Source organism: Limulus polyphemus, unplaced genomic scaffold (genome assembly GCF_000517525.1).
Source record: "Limulus polyphemus unplaced genomic scaffold, Limulus_polyphemus-2.1.2 Scaffold839, whole genome shotgun sequence".
Lineage (NCBI taxonomy): Eukaryota > Metazoa > Arthropoda > Merostomata > Xiphosura > Limulidae > Limulus > Limulus polyphemus.
This window is the reverse complement of record NW_013666449.1, coordinates 354,036-377,649: the sequence shown is the minus strand read 5'-3', so window position 1 is coordinate 377,649 and position 23,614 is coordinate 354,036. Positions and strand designations below refer to the sequence as shown.

Genomic DNA, 23,614 nt, shown 5'->3' with positions numbered 1-23,614 from the left:
ACAGTGGCTCTCTACCAAGGAAACACAGGATCAAATCCTGGTTATTATTATTATAGAAATAGTCCTTCTCAGAAATTCCCTCAAGACAGCAACAGATAAGCAGCCAAAATGTAGGGTAAAAACTAGTTAGTAATTAGTATGTAGTGGCTAAAAATATTGATAATTAATCAATTATTAAACTTAGGTGATCACATAGGCTAATAAGCATAATAAAGCGTATGCTTTTTAAAGTTCTTCTTCAGTTTGCCTCATCTCTTTGGCCACCCTGGAATATTCCTCTTTGACCTTGCCTCTTTAACGATTTTTTTCTTTGTGAGGCTTCAATGAGGCAGTGGTGCTTCCAGCACATCGTTGGTACGATTAAGGTCCACTGGGACTGTCTTCAGTGTTAATGGACGATGATAATAAGGAAATATCCAGAGTTGATGGAGTTGCTCTGGCAGTCGGTTATCATCATGATTTTGGAATTGAACATTATTAACGTTAATATACTGTAATTTTTATATTAATATTTCGGTCATATGTAAATACCTTTTGAGGTAGGAAACAATAACATTTTAGAAGTCTGGAGATGATTTGTTTTCATAATGATATCTTTATTTTTGTTTTAATAAATCCTCCTCTCGGTATAACAAATGCATTTATATGTACTGTTTTGTGAAAAAAGAAAACAACAACAATACTAACTCTATCTTTAAAAGATTCAGCCAACTAACATCAAAAAGTTGTTTAATATGCATAGCAATTTAGTTTAGATAAGTTTTGTTTATGACATTTTTTTGAGATGTAATAAGTCTTAATATGCGTAAAAGACGAAAACATTTCTGGTAATGAACGTTGTGTCATGCATAATAATCATTCTCACCTGTCCCACATCCCAAACAATGCAGCTGGTGCCAATCTGGATGCAACTATTTGCCTGATAACACTTAACCTAATACAGCCTTGTGCGCCGTTCTTAACTTCAACACAATGTTAAAATCGAAATATCTGGCTGTAGCTCCGCCTGTTGACTGATAAATGTTTCTTCAGCCAATCATTGAAAGGCTTTTAGTTGCCTGGAGCAACAAGGGTGACAGCTTGAGGTTATTATGCAGAGCAGTGATGCACATGATACGCGCAAGCGCATGCGATAATCTGTATATGAGGTAGTATGCTTGAGTGACAGTGGAATCTATCTACATGCCAATTATATCCAAGTGAATGATGGGGGGGGCTCTTTTAGTCTTAGAATGCTGTTTTGTGGTCTGTTTGAGACAAGAAGAACGCATGGTGTGATGAATGAAAAAAATAGGTTCTCGTGCAATAATGTAGCAGTCACTGTTCGCGTGATGAGTCTGTGAGTGGATAAGACGTAAATGCGGTAGAAGCCTAGATACAGTGACATGGATCGCTGCCAGCCCCACGGCATTGTATCCACTAGCTAATGGTAAATTCGTCGCCATGTTAGTTGTATCAAGGTCGTTTCTTTCTCGGCAGGCTGTCGAGAAAGGTGAGTGCTAACGTTAGTTCCTATGCATTACTGATAACAGTGATTGATGATTAAGCAGTTGGTGGCAGTCAAAGGAATAATGTTAAAACTTACCTGTAATGCTTTATCTTCTTTAATTAATGTAACCTAAAAAGCGGAAAGGAACGCTGAATTTTGTAAATGTTAAGTAGGCAGTTTTTCATCATTTGCTTGATAGTGAATACCAGACAAAGACTTGTAAATTGTAACAATTTACAAGTTTGTAATATTTCATCTTTAGAATTATCACTCTAAACATCCCATATATTAAAAGTGTTTTTTTAAGAGTTTTAAGTTTTAGCCATGCTGGCAATAGAGAAATAGCATAAAATTACTATTCAAAAGTTTGAAGTGAATGTGTTTTCAAAGTAAATGAAATATTATGTTCATGTTTGGACTATGAATACAGAGTGTGAAATCACCTCAGTGGAAGAAGCACTTGAATTATTAAAGTGCTTGCCAAAAAAAAGAAAAAAATTTACTTTAAATGGCTTTTTTTTTTAAATATTAGTCTTGATATAACATGAAGTATGAAGACAAAAATACATTATACACATTTAACTAGCTGAAATCTTTATGTAAAATTTATATTCATATGAATAATAAAATAATCTTTGTTCAAGTTGTAGCCTTTAATTACAAACTTTGCACAATTACAGTACTTACAGAGATTTGCCAAATCAGAATGTAACACGTGCAGTAAAAATTATATATTCTTTATCTTACAAAATGAAAAAAAAAAATCTAGGAAAAGAAAAAACTAGTCGAATTCTTTTTTTTTTTAAATTGATACATTAACTTAAGAAGAATATTAATTTTAGACTCGTAAAACTGAGCTATGCGTTATCATAAAATGTTAAAGCAGAAAAATGTGAAAGCTTGATTGTTATCATGAAATAGGGTTATCAAAGTACATGTTTTACCATCATTTATGTATCCATATAGGCCTATGTTCCAATTAAAATTTTTTTGGGGGAGTGCCAATACTTAAAGGTTTGATACGAGTTTGTGGGATATATAAAGGCTAGAATTGCAAATGTTTACATAAAGAAAACAGGAAGTATTGAAATATATCTTAACGCAATGCTAACAAAGACTGATAAATTGCTTTACATGCTGGTTTTAAACACACTTGTAACACATGTACTACATGGTATTTTTTCTTTGAGGTTTATTTCGGCCCTTGAAAATGTCGAAACAAGATCCAGATTTTGTGAATTTTTATCACAGCTAATGATTTGGTTAGTTCATATGACATATCCATTTACTGACTTAACTATTGTTCTAGTTTACTCATCTAGCTTCATTGTTCAAAAGAAGTTAAGGTTGTTTTTTTGGCTAGGAATACAAAAAGTATTACCTACGAATATTCCAAGTGAATTATAAGGTTAACATTTCGATATTATAGGAGTATTCTGTCTTTCTTTATTGAACGAATCTACAATGTACTAACTTTTGATTTTCATGTTCGTGAACTTCAATTAAAATAATTGAATCTGTATTTCGTTAAATTAATTATTGTAACAAAGTTCGTACTATGTAAGATTTGTTTAATATGAAACTGTACAAAAAGAAAGTATAAAAGTAGATACACTAGCTACGGAATGCAAATTATGTGTATGTGTGGATGTGTATATGATAAGAAGAAGAAACATGAAGTCTCAATATATATATATAAGAGGACAAACATTTTTGACTTCAAATTTCACGTATAAAACTAGGTATTTGATTGGTTATGGACAGTTATTTGACAGAATGGGAGTGACTTGATTGGATCATTACTTCATGACGTGTCGTGCTATAGAAGCATGTATTAGTTAGAAATTCTGTTTCAAAAATTGGCAGATTGTCCTATTCTGTATAGGAAGACATATCGTGGATAATAGTATTTAAAAGGTTTTTGTTATGAAACGATCAAATCGTATGAGCAGATACAATACTATAAAGAAAATCTAGAAACATTGGGACTTACTTGGCCATAACATTGATTTGAATCGATCACAAATTGTAGTTTGTAAAGTCATATGATAATTTTCCTTATTGAGGATTTGATTACAGTATGTATGCCAACGAAATAATGTTTTATTTGAATACAGAATATCGACGAAGTACTATCTTTCATTTGGATATTGTATATACTGACGAAATACACTTTCATTTGAATATGGCGTATAGATTAAACTCTATTTAATTTGAATACAACAAATTGATAAAATACCAGGTTTAATTTCAGTACTGCTTGCCAAATGATAGAATTATCAAAACGTAGGCTGGCTAATATAGGATATTTCATTGATACAGAAATTGACATGCATACTACAAAGGTAACGGCCGGTGTAGAAAGAATGAAACTAAATTCTCCTTACTAATTACCGTAATTTGTACGGTAGTTTATCAATCAGCAAGAGAAAGGTAAATACAGGGGGCGTTGACAGAAATCCATAAAGGGAGTGGTAGTTTTTGAGGAAAAAAGGAAGTGAATGGTGATATTATACTGGGAGGTCCAGGTGTATGCCCCCTCAGAAAAGTTTGTAATTTCCGCTGAAAAATGGTGTTGAAATGTTTTTTGTTTTGTTTTTTACATTCATGGGCGAAACTTAGATGGTGAAAACACACCTGATGCACCTCCCCAGCATATTCACATGAAATATTATTGCTTTTATACAGTTTTATGTGGGTAGTGATAGAAAATAAATGTCCATAGAAGGGTGGTTCGTTGAAAACGTTTTTCCCTGTAGTAAAAGCATGGTCGTGTAGAACGTTCACAAGGCTCGAGTTACTAAGGCTAGACTCTCTCAGAAGCAAGTACGTTGCGTCAGCGAAATGGCTACCGACAAAACAAAGTTTATTAAAAATGCATACTCGTCAGAGCGCAATCTATTAAAAAGCAGGAAGTAATAAAGTATACTTTAGATTTTTGTATTTAATTTAAATTTGTATTAGTTTATTATCATAGATTAAAGTTTCTTCCGTTCTGTATTACAGAAGACAATATCAAACAGGAAAACCATAACATAAATATACTGTTTAAACATGAAATACAGCGCCTTGTAACAGGTAGTTGGTTGTTTAAGTGACAAATGGTATTCCTGTGCGAATTATGCGCCTAATCTACTAGGAAATGCAAAATTGGATGACTGGTAATTGTTCAAACTAAGTGTGTATTGTAGAAGCATGATTTCAGGCTGTTTCTAAGTATATGAACCGTTGGACTAATATTTCAAAAAATATATAAAAAAATAAGATTTGTTACAATTAGCTACTGTGAGAAACGTGTTGACGTTGAAAATGCAGTTATCTTTGTTCTTGAGTACCATTCGTGTATGTTAATAATTTGTCTGCAACAAGGCCAAAAACTGTAACTATGTTCCAGTGCTGAATGGGTACCAGCTAAACTGGAATTTTCATATTAAAAGTTGTTCTTAATTGTTAGTATTTTTCATTATTTTTTTGTTTCCAAATATCTTGTACTACAAGAGCGGTTTTTCAGTATAACAGCTGGCCTTCAATCCATCTACATAAAATCAAATGGTTCCAAATGTAATAAGATATAGTTATAGGAAAAATACAAGTACATTTTGTAAAAGTTTCTTAAGTCATGTTTCAAAATAATAGAATAATAAAATATCTACATTTACCATGACATACAATTATATTTCTAATATATATAGTCTAATTTGTATTAGCTACTAGATGTCAAAATTTACTGTTTTGCTTTATTTACTGTAGTGCTTGGAAAGCGTGTGGTAACAACTGGTACTACTTAGGTAACAAGTTTGCTTTTTTAAGTTATGTAAAGCCACCAGTTTTTTTCCATCGTTTGTTGTTTACAGTGTTTGTACCATGATCATAACAATTTCTTACCTGATATGGTAACCTTGAAAATAAGCCACAATTTATTATGTAATACTATCAGGATTTTTCCAACGTTCGTTGTTTACAGTGTTTGTACCATGATCATAACAATTTCTTACCTGATGTGGTAATAACCTTGAAAACAAACAATAATTTATTTAAAAAAACTATCTCACACAATTAGTACAAAAGTAGGTGATAAATTAATGTAAGGAGGGTTCTTCCTTAAACAATTATCTGATTATTACATAATTAATATAGATACCTCACACCAAGAATACTCTGGCCATGGAAACAAAAGTTTTGAAATACAGTTAACGCAATCTTTATAAACAATTTACTAGGCATAGTTTCACTTAAATAGCTTGTAAATCAATAACTATTCTCTCATGTCAACTTTCCAGAAGTATGTGCGATACATAACCAGTGGACAAAAAATATCTGTTAAATATTTTATACTTGTTTATAAACCAGTGTTAGTATCTGTATATGACAGACTTATACTGAATATTCTGGTTAAGCCTAATGGCTGTTTAAACAGTTAAATTTGTTTGTTTGTTTTGAATTTCGCGCAAAGCTATACGAGGGCTATCTGCGCTAGCAGTCTCTGATTTAACAGTATAAGACTAGAGAGAAGGCAGCTAGTCATCACCACCCACTGCCAATTCTTGGGATATTCTTTTACCAACGAATAGTGGGATTGACAGTAACATTGTAACGCCCCCACGGCCGAGCATGTTTGGTGGGACGGAGATTCGAATCCGCGACCCTCAGATTGCGAGTCGAGCACCCTAACCGCCTGGCCTAAACTGTTAAGGGAATGGAGTTTTTCTTCTATAAGCAATGTGAAAAAATGGATTAGTGTCTGATCATAGTTGCCATGAGCACCGTCTTTATATTAAAAATATCACATCTCTAGAAACTGTTAATAGTTTACGCTGTACTAGAGCGAATGCGTGACTCGTCTATAACCAGAACAACAATGATTATAAATATATATATATTGACGCAATGAAGAGTGAGTACATTACTATTAGGATTTTTCTTATCAACGAAAGATAAGCGACATGAAAGTATAATAGTTACAGTAGCGTAACGAACAAGTTACGCGAAACGAATAGCAATGGTAAATATTGGTATTATTTTTATTAATAAACAACAAAAATGAGTGAAAGACCATCGATATTATTTTGTGAACAATAACGAAGTAGCAAAGAAAAGTTTGTTAATGTTTCATTATCAAACAATGAACGCCGTGCATACGCTATTAACTTAATAATGAAAATATAGCAATAGGGACGCCAATTGTGGGAGGAGGCAGGATGGGCAGTTGATTCCCTGCAAGATTAGAAGAACCTGGCAAATTATAGTTTTACGTTGTGTGCTTGAAAGCAACAGTACAATCCCATGCCAGGCCACATTTTGTTGCAATTGCATAAGAATTCCCCTTCCCGCCATATTAAATTGTACTAAATTGCGTATGGTTTTGTTGTTTTTTCAACATTCTTATTAGTTATCCATTGCAGATTTAAGATAAAAGGTGTGTAAAAATAGCACTTTAACCGTCCTATTTTCGAAAACACATCTGTTATGTTTCGACCAAATTGACTGAGTTGATAAAATATTGTTTTCTTTCTATAACTTGTACTCTTTTTATGTTACGTATCAGAAATTAGTGAAAACTTTCATTATAATAAAATTAAAGATGTATTTAATTGGATCATAAAGTTACGCAAACCATATATTATCGAAACAATGGGAAGTTTAAATCTATCTTTTGTCTCCCACGTGTCTGTTCAAGATATTTTTCCTTCAGCATCTGAACTCGTCAGCTGGACTGGACTTGATGATAAATATTACTACCGTTATTTCATTAACAGGCAACAGTGCTTTGAAGCTGTTTAGGTTTATTAATTGACGGAAATATCTCGTTTAACTTCTGCTTTTCTAAGTCAAGCCGTATATTCTTTGGTTTGTAAAAATAGACATTTATATATAGTGATAGAACTCATCAGCTAAGCTCGACTTCAGTAACCGTAAGTATCTGAAATGGTGTTTGTATGTCGTACTTAAAAACCAGTGTAATGATAGGTAGGTATTCTTACATCTTTAAAAGAACATGTCTTTGATTCAGTTACAGACATTGTGTATGTAGTGTGAAAGTCTATTACTGAAGACAGTGTCCTAGTATTAGGCAGTGCTCTTTCTGTTTATATATCGTTCAAGCGGTTGAAGGGTGTAAAGCTTTTTTCTTTCTTTTTTTACTAGAAACACTAACACTCCTCTTTCAGTTAATATATTTTTGCAGAGTCGATAATATCCAGCGTAATATATAAGCTAGTCAAGAAACTTGTTATTCTGTCGATAAAGATGAAAAAAAAATGTCTGTAACTCAGAGCCAACTAGCGGTTATGTCTTGTAAGTAACGACGTACTCCATCTTTTTTCAAAGTTAATTTCATATACTGTTTAAAATAATTTTGTTACGTTTTCACTTGTGAAGATAATTATGAATTGTTAACTTAGTATGTAGATTTAAGGCTAAATATGTAAGTAGCTTTGATTAGAAGTTAATAATAATAACAATCTCAACTGGCCCAACTACGGCTGAAAATGAAGTTTTTACTTGTAAACTGACCTATAACATTTTTATGAATTTCTAATTAGTTTGTTTGTACATATATTAATAGTTTCGTTAGTTTACAAGTTTATTATTTTATATAGTTCTGATCTGTTACATTGGTATAAGAAGATTTGTCTTGAGGGACAAGTTTTGCCGTTATAATTTGCCAGAAGTTTTGTTTTTACATCGTTCAGTTACGTTTGTTTGAAATTAAGAAAAAACTAAACAATGGGCTATCTGTGCACTGCCCACCACGGGTATCGAAACCCGGTTTCTAGCGTTGTAAGTACGCAAATATGCAGCTGTGCCATTGGGGAGGGGGCATGGTAAATAAACATTGTAGATATTATGCACATATTGGGGCTACAAGTGTATGTTATTTCAATGTTTAAATCCTTATTTTTTTCACTGTCCACTGTTAAATAAAAGCAAAATCTTAAACGTTTTTGTTTGTTTGTTTCTTTAAAACCTCCACACCTCTACTTGTGTAGTTAGTCTACGTTTCATTAGAAATTATAATTAATTTCTTTTTTGTAAACACTTTTATTAAAATTGCTATATGTATAGTCGGGTGCAAACGATCCCTTCAGCTGCACACACTGCTTTACATCATTTCTGATGTTTTTACCATTCGTATTAAATGTTTAACTAATTAAACCGTATTTCTACGTTACCAGGAAAATCTAAGCTTCCACAGTAGGCGCGGGAAAATTGCCGCCAAAAGAATTTTCTATTATTTTGTAAATGCCTTGCTTTCTCCATTGATTGATCTTGGATTATCTAATTCAATTAACTTCGTATATGTAGAGAGGACAATTAATTCTAAAGATATATTTGCTGATCTTTTTTTAACTGTGCAGTGGATTCCTCCCCCTCCCCCCAGAAAACCGGATATGAGCTTGAATATCACATACGTTCCTGCTTATTTTTGATTAGATATATTTTAGTAATGTTATTATTTTGAATTGAATTTCAATTTAGTTGATTAGCGTACGCAATGATTTGTTCAGTTAATTAACGTTTTCTTTTCAATAAAAGTAGAGGGAGACATGCGAATTTGTTTTGATCATAAAACGTGGTCGTATGAAAACACTGGGCTGTAGTCCATCAGTTACACTTATCAGTTAGTACATGTAGTTCTGCAGTGTAAGATTACGGCACAGGACGGCTGTTTTTATGTACATATTCTAATAAAAATTTGCTTCAGAAGAAACACTTAGTTGCGAAACAGTTTGCAAAAAGAAATTTAATCTCAGCTGTTGTTGTTTGGTATTAAGCACAAAGCTACACAAAGGGCTATCTGTGCTTTGCTTACCACAGGTATCGAAACCCGATTTCTAGCAGTATAAGTTCGCAGACATTCAGAGACTAAGATGTATAGAATGGTTTATCGTCGTATTGGTGATCTTTTGTGTTTAGGTCCTCTCACCTGAATAGAATAACTTAAAGTTTGTTGTTCTCTAAAGAAATACAGCATTATTAATGGTTTATTGATATTGGAAGTACATACTTAAGACTTATAAGAGTGTTATGTTTTTACTTCTTATGATAAGCAATGCAGATTTACAAAATGTAGTGGTTAAGGGCACTTGGATGTCACATAGATCAGAATAAAAACCTAAACCAAAAACAATAAAGATAACCTTAAAGCTCAGGCTAAGCAGAATCGTGTCTCTCTCTTAATCTGACAAACAAGAGCCCAAGGGTTTTGCTTACCATAATCAGTCGTGGTTGCAAGATTATCTGTCACTTTCAATTCCCTAAATTACGGTAATACACTTCTGTGATTAGGATACTGAACGGAAATCAATGACCCACGTAAGAACAGCGTCGTGTTGTCATCGATATCTTTCTATGTGCTAATGGTTATACTTGTGCTAACACTGGTAAAATAACAGGGTGATAGAAGGATATCCGTCTAATTTTCTAGATCGTTCGAGGTCGTTTGGAAAGCAAACTCATAAGCATAATGAAACTAAAAATGAAATATTGATCCTTTCATGTGTTTGAGCCTGAAAATTGCAATACATTCGTAGCATTTTACTTTATTCTGTACTTTATGTTGAGGCATTACACTCAATGCGTCGTATTAATGTAGTTTTTACATTCGGCTAACGAATATGTAATTTTTTCCGACTTTGAGTATTTTAAGTAAGCTTCAAAATTATTGATCATTATGAGTTCAAAATGTTGTTATTACTACATAATTAAACTAGTGCGTTGTCTGGCCGAGCTGTAGTTATTAGTTAGTAAACGTTTCTATTTTTATCTATTTAATTTTTTATAGGGGTGTAACATTTTTTGACATTAAACAACAGAAATTCCGAAGTTTTCTACCGGGTTTTTATTGACCAGTGACATTGTTGTCACATTGGAGTCTGAAACAGGCAGAAAATATAGGTACAAAAACAGATTTACTGTGAAATATTGATTACGAGATACCGCTGTTAGCGTTATGCTTCATGGCATGCTATTTTTCTCAGTGATTTGTTTATTACTGACTCAGTCTTAGTCCATTAGTCAGTTACAGATATTACTGCCTACATGTTTGATTATTGATTTTGTCTGCTCTGACATCGTTAATCACGTGATATACTTCAGTAAATAAAAATATTTACGTATTTCACAGAGAAATAACTATTTCTTGTACAGTAACCGCTAATGTGTGTTGTAGTAGTCTTCCGATGCAACAGCCAAGGCCAAACATCAATATCTTCAGACGACGTCATTCTTCGGTCGCTTAGCAACAGAATGGTAAAAATTCAGTGCTGCTGTTTGCAAAATTGTCAACCTGTATACAGTTTTACTAGAGTTAACGTATTAAACAATTATTTTTCGGCTTACTTATTGATTGTCAAAATATAACTATATGTGCTTGTTTAACCAGAAGTTTTGCAAATAAAAGCCCCTCTCTTTTTTCGTCATCATATTGTTGTTATGAAAGAATCATGAGTCATAAGACGTCTGTCATTTGTTATTCACCATGTTCCTGTCATGGAATTCTTTTGATGTGAAACTTGTGTGTGCAGGTTCCCCGAATGGTATGCCGGTCTTTACATACTAGTAATGAGAGAGGAACATGCTGAGAGCTTGAATCTAAACACTGTTTCGCCTCAGCCCGTGTTGTTGAACTCGGCTGTTATAGAGAACGAATTTAATTTAATTAGATTCTTGAACGGGCACGGTTCTTGACGAGGGATGGTATTACCCGAAATCGTTCGAACCCATCAGCATGGCCTGGATCATAAAATAGAGCAAGTTTCTCAGCATGCCATTCTCTCAAAATTAATTCGTGAAGTCTAAACACGTGTACATGGTAAATTAACTTAAGTTGGGTCTTGATAGAGGAAAGTGATTTTTTTAATCTGTATATTACACACACACACACAACTGGTTAATTTTATAAAACAACCGTGTTTATATAAATTTCATGAACACTTATCCTTGTCTCAAATTGTGTCTTAAGTTGTTTTCAAATAGCTTGAAAAGTTGTTTTTATCTGATTCAAATAAAGGAGAATGTCGTCTGCGAGAATTTAATGAGAAAAATGTGCTTCACAATATCATTAGAAAAACGACAAACTGGTTTTACATTTCTGGTGTACTTAAGAGTAGATTTAATTGACCAATAACAGTTTTGATAGCTAAACATGTGTAAGCAAATATTTCTAATAATGCTTCCAAGTTACTAGTTAAATCATTTTCGTATTCTCGCATATTGGTTTGTAACTTTGTCAGCTTTTCAAACGCTTCTGTTGAACATGTACCATTCTGTACCAGTGTCGTAACTTCAAAAGATGCCTTCCCGCATAAAAAGTAATTGGGCCCCCTACATTTATTCCCATTGTCGGCATTTCGTAAGTTTATCAGGCTCTTAATTTTTTCTTGAAGTTCTTTCGGTATTTTGTACTACATTTACGTCTCCTTGGACCTGCCTTTTAAAAGGAGATTTTCCACTAAGGTCGCTCGTTAGACTAGAATGTAGACGAAACGTGAAGGAAGCTGTGAGCTGCAGAGAATGCGGGTGTGTATATATAACTGCATTTACTTGTATGGGGGTAGGGATCGATTAAAAATGGTGCTGTTAGTGTTTTCTCTTTCCGTTATCATAGATTTTCAACGTTACAATGTCATTTAACGAAATGTCTGTATGTAAGTTCGTTTTTCTGTAATATATAACATAAAACCTTCTATAACAAATATTCTTTACTTAAATGTGTTATTTTGGTATGTGTACAGATTTACCATTATTATCACTATTAAGTTATCAAACATCATGTAACTGAGTTCAAAATGAACTGCACGTCCAAATTCATATCAACAGTTACGTTTTGTTATTAGACAGAATAAATGGTTTTGTTATACCGAGTAGTTGGCTGAATACAGTTTTTAATAATAAACAAGAGCAATCAGAGAGATTGCATACCCTCGCCCCACCGTTCTTTTTCGAGATCGCATGCGTTTATATTGGATAACGTCAAATTCCACATTCGAAAACTCAGAAAATACTTCTCAGATCCAGAATTATCAACGATCCGGATCATTTTTTGTAGTGTAATGAGGAGTCTCAACCTTAATGTGCCCATGAAATTTGGTACAAATCCGATGACACTTTACAGAGTGATTAACCGGAAACCGCGAAAATGCCCCGTCTCCCCATTATATATATTCAAAGTGATCCAGATCCAGACCAAATTTGGGGAGGACTGTCCCATACTGACTTCCTATCTTGTGTAAGATTTTCGTGTACATCGTGTACACGGACCCGATTGCAATACTCTTGCCCCTCTCGGGGGGGGGGGGTAATAAAAACATTCATAAGGTTATTTCACATGTTGTCTTGGATTAAGATTGGTGAAGATAATCTAAAGGCATGCCTTTAGATTATCTCCACCAATCTTAATCCAAGACAGCTTAGCAGTTCTTGTACCAATTTAACAGAAGTTAAACACAGCTCGAAATCTCGAGAAAAACGCAAGGTAATTTTCCAGTAAGATCATGAACGCTCTTAATCTCGTGAAGCATGCTGGGTCACGAACTTTGTTAGACTGACTTCTTTTCTTGAAGGCCTCTACAGTTTAGGGACCCGAGGAATGTTAATGTTCTCATTGAAAGTGCGCAGTTTCAAGGTTTGAGGTTGGAGATATTAGCTCCTTATTTGGTAAGTAGTTGGCAAAATAGTAAATGAACGGTCGAGGAAGCGGTCTTTTCAGATGATAATTGATAGCATAAAAAGGGGTGAATGCAAAGCAGTCGCTGTCACGTAATAGCAAGAAAGTTTTACCGTTCGAAGATAAATTAATCTTAAAGTTGGAAAAAATATATAAAATTGGTGGACAATTAAAGTGGAATGTTGGTGTGATTACGGACGTACAAGACGAAAATTTATCTTTATACGTACATTACGCGTATAACAAGACTGATTTTATCATAATGTAACGTACATTACGCGTATAACAAGACTGATTTTATCATAATGTAACGTACATTACGCGTATAACAAGACTGATTTTATCATAATGTAACGTACATTACGCGTATAACAAGACTGATTTTATCATAATGTATGGGTAAAACCATGACAGTATGATTTTAGCGTTTATATTATTGTTTTAGTGTTAGTTGTGCTTCTTTACTGGTATGTATGAATGTCTAATTTCCCATGGAATTGTAACGTATCACCTGAACTTCACAGTAACGATGTCAAAATAATCCAGGCTTTGCTTTTAGTAGGATTGTTGATAAATCGAACCAATGGAGTGAGTCTTCTAAACCTGCTGTTCTCATAAACATGATAAACTCACTGTGAGTCTTCTAAACCTGCTGTTCTCATAAACATGATAAACTCACTGTGAGTCTTCTAAACCTGCTGTTCTCATAAACATGATAAACTCACTGTGAGTCTTCTAAACCTGCTGTTCTTATAAACATGATAAACTTACTGTGAGTCTTCTAAACCTGCTGTTCTCATAAACACGATAAACTTACTGTGAGTCTTCTAACCCTGTTGTTTTCATAAACATGATAAACGTACTGTGAGTCTTCTAATCCTGTTGTTTTCATAAACATGATAAACTTACTCTGAGTCTTCTAACCCCGCTGTTCTCATATACATGATAAACTTACTCTGAGTCTTCTAACCCCGCTGTTCTCATATACATGATAAACTTACTCTGAGTCTTCTAACCCTGCTGTTCTCATAAACATGATAAACTTACGGTGTGTCTTCTAACCCTGCTGTTCTCATAAACATGATAAACTTACTGTGAGTCTTCTAAACCTGCTGTTCTCATAAACACGATAAACTTACTGTGAGTCTTCTAAACCTGCTGTTCTCATAAACATGATAAACATACTGTGAGTCTTCTAACCCTGTTGTTTTCATAAACATGATAAACGTACTGTGAGTCTTCTAAACCTGCTGTCCTCATAAACATGATAAACTTACGGTGTGTCTTCTAACCCTGCTGTTCTCATAAACATGATAAACTTACGGTGTGTCTTCTAACCCTTCTGTTCTCATAAACATGATAAACGTATGGTGTGCCTTTTAACCATACTGTTCTCATAAACACGATAAACTTACGGTGCGTTCTGATTTTTTTACTAAAAAGACAATCAGATACCGTTAATTATAATTTCATCTGGAAGATTTGGCCTTTCTGAAGTAAAGGCTACGGAGAGTTTCACATGAATATGTCACCCAGCGCAGGAAACACAAGATTGTTGGCCCCATTAGTTTGTATAACAAGCGTTATTTATTTTGAGAATGATTTCCGCGGTAGTCTCTCAGTTTTCATCCCCGAAACTTTACCACAAATATAACCATTTTAGCTGTTAATTAAGTAAATAAGGATTACGTGTCAAATGCACAAGACATCGGGTTATATGTGTTTACCGACAAAGTTTTTATAAGAGATGAAAAAAAAAACGTTTTGCTTCTGTTCTTCTTTGTGTCATAAATTGAAAAGAAACGTGATTAACATAATAGGAATATATTATTGTTTATCTTCTATATTCTCGGGCATGTAAAATCTTCCCAGTTTTAAAGCTTCCAAACATAGATCTAGTGTCATCTCAGTTCCGGTTAATATTAAGCTTAACATTCTCATCATTGTAGTTATGAACCGGTCTTGTTACGTCAAACCTGGTTAGAACTAGATAATTTGATTGAAATACAATTTATAATGTAAAAAGAGAGAGAAAATGTAATCTCTGGAATAATACAGCTTATTTATCAGTTGGTTATCTGTTAAATGGGCGTGGGTTGGTCACTTTCTGGTTTGGTGTCTTAGCGATGGTTTCTTGCCGTTTTTTGGGGGGCTTCTTGGATAGAGAAACAAATCAATTATCGTATAAAGTAAACTTCTCTGTCATTGTTAATTTTCTAACGTGCATATTTGTATTATGTCTATTGCGTACCTTGGTCATCTCTACATATTTAGTCTACCGACTCTGTGATATCTTTCAGAAACGCCTGATTTAGTGTATCTAAAACGACCTCTGCACGTTTTCACAGATATGTATATAAATATATTTAAAGTATGCTGTTCTTAGAAATTAAGATATTTATAAATATCAAATAATGCAATACAAAATCTAAGTAGACGCTTTAAATCATATAGTTTGTGCACAGTTATTGATCGTTATGTATTTCATGTGAAATTCATTTAAAAAAAACAACAGTACATGATAGTAGGTTCTATCAAGAGTTACCGTTTTATTACTTTCGTATATTTCATATAGAATGTGAAAAATGTGTACATTTTCAGCTGGAATGGGAGAGAATGGATTATTCCAAGTGAGGAGAAGGAATCCCAATTGGAAGATTTTTTGATGCACTTTTGACGAACGAGTATTATATTTTATATGAACGTAGTATTATGTTTTATATGAACGTAGTTTAACCAGTTTGACGAACGAGTATCATATTTTATATGAACGTAGTATCATATTTTATATGAACGTAGTATTATATTTTATATGAACGTAGTATTATGTTTTATATGAACGTAGTTTAACCAGTTTGACGAACGAGTATCATATTTTATATGAACGTAGTATCATATTTTATATGAACGTAGTATTATATTTTATATGAACGTAGTATTATATTTTATATGATCGTAGTTTAACCAGTTTTGACGAACGAGTATTATATTTTATATGAACGAATATTATATTTTATATGAACGTAGTATTATATTTTATATGAACGTAGTATTATATTTTATATGAACGTAGTATTATATTTGATATGAACGTAGTTTAACCAGTTTTGACGAACGAGTATCATATTTTATATGAACGTAGCATCATATTTTATATGAACGTAGTATTATATTTTATATGGTCGTAGTTTAACCAGTTTTGACGAACGAGTATTATATTTTATATGAACGAATATTACATTTTATATGAACGTAGTATTATATTTTATATGAACGTGGTATTATGTTTTATATGAACGTAGTTTAACCAGTTTTGACGAACGAGTATCATATTTTATATGAACGTAGTATTATATTTTATATGATCGTAGTTTAACCAGTTTTGACTAACGAGTATTATATTTTATATGAACGAATATTATATTTTATATGAACGTAGTATTATATTTATATGATCGTAGTTTAACCAGTTTTGACGAACGAGTATTATATTTTATATGAACAAATATTATATTTTATATGACCGTAGTTTAAGTGTTGTGATTTTTGTACGTTTGATCTTGCAATCAGATAGTGCCAGTGTTTTTATATTGTGTATTTTATGCAGTTGATAATCCGTGGTTTTATCAACTTATCATTGATACCGTATAGCTGTTTTATTATCACTGATACCATATAGCTGTTTTATTATCACTGATACCGTATAGCTGTTTTATTGTCACTGATATCTTATAGTAATTTATTATCACTGATATCTTATAGCTGTTGTATTATCAAATCACGGTTATTTTATAGTTGTGTTTGTTTACTTCCCCAAACACAGCATGCTACGCTGTTGCAGATACTCTGACAATTTGTTTTTATATATTTACTGGTAGTGTCAGGGTTAGAATAACTACTGGAATGAGGCCTATAGACAAGTTTTATAACACCAACAATGGGGCAATCCACGATAATATGCTGTTTTTCGAGTTTGTCACTCTACCCCCCCCCCCCCCGGTGAAATAATGTCGTTGAAATATCCTGTATGTATAACGTGTGGTTCGTTGGTTGTGTTTATGGCATGTTATAAAAGACCCTGCCGTAGTGCGAAGTGCTTACACGTGAACAGAGTGCTACCGAAGTTGTCTGTAGATTTTCTTTGTTCTTCTTGTTGAGCAATATTGAAAGTGTTATTAGATATAGCAGAAAATTATAGAAGGGAAATAAGATTAACTAGTCTCACTATTAACGAGTTTAAATACTTAAGTGTCATTATAGCACTTTAAAACACACACATACAATCTTCATAACTTTTAAGTCAAGTCAGTTTGAGAAATTGTAGGTAAGTTAAAATAGATAACGTGACAATCAGATACTTTGAGAAAATATAGGTATGTTAAAACTGATAATGTGACAAAGACGTTACTTTAAGACAATATGGATAAGTTAAACTTGATAACATGACAATTAAAACTGAAGGGAGAAGTAACATAATGCATTGTACTTTAACAGTTACAAAAATACTAATATTATGTTTCATACTGACAACTCGATATACTAAAAAAATAGTCTACAACTTACATTGATCAGTTATTTTTCATATCAGTGTGACGATATGTCAAAGGACTTTCGCGATCTTTCTTAGCAGGTGTTCATAAAATAGATAATCAAAAATTAGGGGAAATATGTGAAAGATGAAAATAAATTTCTCCCAGTTAGAGGTTTCTAAGAGTTTGTTTGAGGACATCTCTTGCCCCCCAGTGGCACAGCGGACTTACAACTCTAGAATCTGGGTTTCGATACCCGTGTTGGGCAGAGCACAGATAGCCCAACGTGTAGCTTTGTGCTTAATTACAAACAAACAAACTCTTGCTGATCGACAGATTAAATTCCGCGCTCTTTGGTCTCTGTGCTATTGTAGGTAAACTAACGAGACGACAGAACAAATGTCTGGATTTTTTTATTTCAACACCGACAAGTGATAGGTGTTGAAGTATTCAGGTAATAATATTGAATATGTTATTTTTCTCTGTTTTAAATTTTGTTATAAAATTTTTCCTAAAGTTGTAAATAAAGCCCATGTCGTACAAAATTTATGTATGTTCCCTGAGTTATATAAATTTACGTTCAGCAATAGGACAAAAAAAACTGAATGCTTCAGTAAAACGGAATGAAATGATTGGACTAGGTAACTTGGAATAATGTTTAAAAATATGGTGGAGATTAGTTTCTAACTCTCACTAAAGAGTTGCCGTTTTGTGAACTAGTTTGCTGGTTCTTAATGTTTGTTCTTTGTTTCTTAATGATAATAAAGTAATGATAGTAAGTAAGTACACAGTGTTAAATGTAAAATAAATAGTATCGTGCTATTAATTCTTACCCTAAAATATGATTTGTAAATGACTGAAATAAAATTAATAACTACATTTCACTTACTTAATCTAGTTCACACCCGAACAGTCGTCGTTCATAAAAGTTGATAAAGCTCTTAGATCACTACTATATCTGTCGTATCCCAGCTGGACAGATGTGCTCTGTTATTGGTCGAAAGGCCACGTCGGCACTGGATATAGCAGATGTATGTGGTTCACATATTATAGCATATTCTTCTCTGCTTTCAGTCATATATTTGTGGAACTACTTTTCTATATTTCATGTATATGCACTTCAAGAAGTATTGAAAATCGTCCCTGTGTCTAAACCTCTGATAAACTAATTCTAAGGTAAGTAATACACAGTTACCATATATGCAAACACATATGAAAATCGTCCCTGTGTCTACTTAACCTCTGATAAACTAATTCTAAGGTAAGTAATACACAGTTACCATATATGCAAACACGTTGAATCATGCTCAACACTAACCAGTTTATTGTTAACACTGCATACGTTGATAGAAGAAATGTATTCTGTAATTCATTTCCTTCTCATCCCCCCTTAAAAAAAGGAAGCTTGTGTGGATAATGTAATACACGTGCTCGCTGGCACGTGCGAGACATAAGATAAAGCTTGTTTTAATTCTCTGTGAGAGAGAAATGGAACTTAATATTTTGGTACAAAGGTTATTCAAATTCAAAAAGGTCATTAAATATCATGGGGGGGGGGGGGTTTACAACAGTTATTACGGCCCCTATAGTATAAACAATAAAATGTTTATTTTTAAGGACCACATTATCAATAGACTGGATCTTGGCGGGGTATGGCTATAGATGACGAACTCTTAAGTACTTTGGAAGTAGTTTTTCCATAGTATATGTTCGTACAAAGGAAAATGTAAAAGTTTACAGTAAATGGTGAACTCTTAGTTCAAAATTATATATTAAAAATATCGTCATATTCGTTTTGCTAGGAATATCTACAACTACAAATATATATATATATATTAAACATTTTAATATATCTACATTTATAAATACATTATCTGTGATTAGGAAGTGTAGTTTAAAATTATCCCAATACTCCATACTATTTAATGCTAAATCTTTTATCTGTATGCAGGACTTTATTTCATGAGAATAAATACTAAATACATCTTTCACTAAACGGCCCGTCATGTCCAGGTGGTTAGGTTGCTCGACTCGCAATCTGCGCGTCGCGGGTTCGAATCCCCGTCCCACCAAACATCCTCGCCCTTTCAGCCGTGTGAGCGTGATAATGTGACAGTCAATCCCACTATTCTTTGGTAAAAGAGTAGCCCAAGAGTTGGCGGTGATGACTAGCTAACTTTCCTCTAGTTTTACATTGCTAAATTAAGGACGGCTAGCGCAGATAGCCCCCATGTAGCTTTTCGCGAAATTCATATCAAACCAAGCCTTTCATTAAATAGCGATACATGCATGTTTTTAAGACACGATTTTATTAAATTTGTTATAGAAATCTCAGTTTTTAAGTGTCAGTCGAGTCTTTCTCGGTTTCTTAATGAAAATTGGCTATTTTTTCTATCTACCTGTACAATTACTTACAGCACTACTAATTCTGGGTACGTCAATAATATAATTATATATAATGTTAATTTTGCTGTATTTCATGCGAATTCCTGGTGGGTATATTGAACACTTGTAATGTAAGACTAATTCAGTGACTATAAAGAATACATCGTATAATGTATTTTTTGTGTTACATATAGTTTCGTTTTCCTTTAGTTGGGAGGATTCGTTTTGTGTGATACATGTACAAGAGCTGACGACTGAGATCATAGAATCTCCACTGCATTATAATATTGTATAGAATGAAATATCACAATTTTTTTTGAGATAACATCAAGATTCTATAACGCACAGTACCCATAACATCAAGATTCTATAACGCACAGTACCATAACATCAAGATTCTATAACGCACAGTACCATAACATCAAGATTCTAAAACGCACAGTGCCATCACATCAAGATTCTATAACGCACAGTACCCATAACATCAGGATTCTATAACACATAGTACCATAACATCAAGATTCTATAACGCACAGTGCCATAACATCAAGATTCTATAACGCACAGTACCCATAACATCAAGATTCTATAACGCACAGTACCCATAACATCAAGATTCTATAACGCACAGTACCCATAACATCAGGATTCTATAACGCACAGTACCATAACATCAAGATTCTATAACGCACAGTGCCATAACATCAAGATTCTATAACGCACAGTACCCATAAGTTACGTTTCGAGTGTCCATAGCAAAATTGATACGCTGTTTATACAATAGAAAAAAAAATAAATACACACATACAATAATAATGCAGAATGAGTCGCGTGAATCTGTATCTATTGTATTTTCAGCAAGATGTTGATTGTTATTTTCCTCGTGCAAAGCTACACACTTGGTGATATGCGGAGAATCGAATCTTGAATTTTAAGTCCATAAATTTACTGGTGTCCCACTGGGAAATTTTCAGCAAGGAAAAAATAAAAATGCTGCTTTCAAAATTCATTTACATCACGTTATGATTATGACATGGTCTTGTTGTTGTTGTTGTTCATACATAAAACTGAATTTATCTGTAACATATATCTCTGTGTATATAATATAAATATTTCAACTGACAGTCAGCTACAGTGGTACGATGATTTCAACAGTGGGTGCATTCATATTACAAATCTTAAAAGCGTCTTTTCTGGGTTGGTATTCTGTCGCTATTTTATCGATCTGGGAGGGTCAGGTACAACTAGACCTCTTCCTACCTCCTTTAATATTTCTATTTTAGCCCCCCAGTGGCAAAGCGGTATATCTGCGGCCTTACAACGCTAAAAATCGGGTTTCGGTACCCGTGGTGGGCAGAGCACAGATAGCCCATTGTGTAGCTTTGTGTTTAACTTTAAACAAACAATTTATATTTTATTTACAAGTGCTATATGAGCATTCAAGAAATCAGAGCACTAACGTTTTAACACTGATTTTAACTTCCCGCTTCAGGGCCATGTCTTTGAATGTTGCACTTATAGCATTTAGTGCTATTCGCCACTTCACTTAATTTGATTGCTTTATAGTCCACAAATAGTTCACTGGCAAACGTCACTTTTCCACTGGGTTAAGATATCAAACGCGTATTTCACATAAATACCCTATTAATACACTTGTGATATCTAAGTGAAGTGTAACATTTAGTTTTAGGTGACCTGTTTATTGTTTTAATAACCCTGGATAGATTTGTTTTTTATTTTAAGTTATAACTGTGTTCATGAATTGTTGTATTATGTATTGGATAATAGGTATACAAATATTAACCAAACTATACATCGAACTTTTCAAATGTTAGCGGGTATAAAGATTGGTTGTTTCAGAATTTGCACGAAGCTACTCAAAGACTACGCACACAGTCTCCAATTTTGAACTGATATATAGTTAGTTACCTATCGCCAACCTTGTGTTACTCTTATCTGATCGATAGTGGGATTTGATAGCGCACCCATGGCCCTTAAAGTGCGAAGCGGATCCTTGCGGCAACAGACCGCTAACCATGAATCCTCTGATTTACACTATGGCCATTATAGCCGGGCCTGACTACCAGACAAGTCGCGTATCCATTCTTTTCTACATTCTACTTCTTTTGAAATATTTACTTCTCTCTCTAAAAACGGTGCTTTTTAAGACTGGTATCAAAACGGTGTATGTTATATTGTTTTCTTTATTTGAATGGATTCTGTGTATTCTCGTGACGACTATATTTGGTGATGTTCATAAGGGCTCATTAGTAAAGTTTGAAGACAGCTTGAATGGTTAATGAGGAGAACTATTAAAAATATAACTTGTAATAAAGTGTTCTTTTTTACCCATTCAAACCGTCTTCAGACTTTACTGTTTCAAAACGGATTCCTCGTCATCAAATAGTGCTTATTAGTTCCTACTTGTGTTTCGACGTTGTTCAATTCGTGTCAGCCTCCCCCCTCCAGCATCCCACTTACCTCATTCTTACTCACCCTGTATAATTATTTCTTAAATATTAGTACACTCATGTTAGGCAGGTGTTTATATTCACTGTTGCACACCAGAAAGTTTAGGGGGGGGGGAGATTGTTACTCTTAACATAAAAGCTAGCAACTAATTAGCGTCTGAAAAATACACCAGTTTCTGAAACGTGCTTGTGTATTAATACTGCAATACAAACTTGTTTGTATATATATAAGCAGTCTTGTCACGTTTTAAACACTAAATATATCGATGGATTCCTTGTTGCCATGTTTGTTAATTTCACCGTTTAAGTGAAAGTGGTATCCTGTAGCTGACATCCTGTTTAATTAGATATCCTGAAACGGTCACACTCTCCATTTTCTTTATTGCGTTTTATAGTGGAAGGGGTTCTTGAGGCATTTTAAACAAGTATCTAAAAATTCTGTGTTTGGATTTTGTTTCTCAATTGATAGAATTAAAACTTCAATTATATAATAAATCTTGAATATAAATGGCCATTTTTTCAGATTGTATTACTTTCTGTTATTTTCACAAATATTTAAAGCATAATACAAGTTTTCCATCGTAGGTTGAATTATGCATCGTTTAACGTCATACTCACAGTTTAATTAGGAGTCATATTTTGAGGTATGTTTGGCGGGAACATTTACTTTATTCATTTCCTTATTCAGGCAGATTAAAACGTAATTACTGTTACAAGTTATATAGACAGAAGAGTTAAGTACTTATTCCATGCTAGGACAAATTAGCGCTTACTGTGTGTTATAGGTTCTGTAAGGACTAATTAATGTTTGCTTACTGAATGTTACAAGCTTTTTAAGAACAGACTATTGTGAAGTAAATCCTACATCTATTATTATTTTTATACACATCTATTTAGTATTTTTTTATCATGTTCTCTGTCGTTTATTTTTTCTCGGTCATTATTTAATATGTGGATCCATTTTTGATGGAGTTTCTCCAGACTTGCTGGTAATGTGATTTGGTGAAGACACATCTACTCTTTCCTTCTTATAAAGAGGTTCTTCTGGGTTGTCTTTATTTTTAATTAATTC

The 23,614-nt window shown here is 33.4% G+C and overlaps 1 long non-coding RNA gene across 1 annotated transcript in view; it reads left to right on the top strand.

Moving 5' to 3' along the window:
• The first annotated feature begins 1,135 nt into the window (after nt 1–1,135).
• The window catches only part of LOC111086086, a 46,700-nt gene continuing 24,221 nt past the window's right edge, over nt 1,136–23,614 (top strand). Inside the window, exon 1 of the long non-coding RNA XR_002610845.1 lies at nt 1,136–1,492. This is a non-coding gene — a long non-coding RNA (uncharacterized LOC111086086). The remainder of the gene's footprint in view (nt 1,493–23,614) is intronic.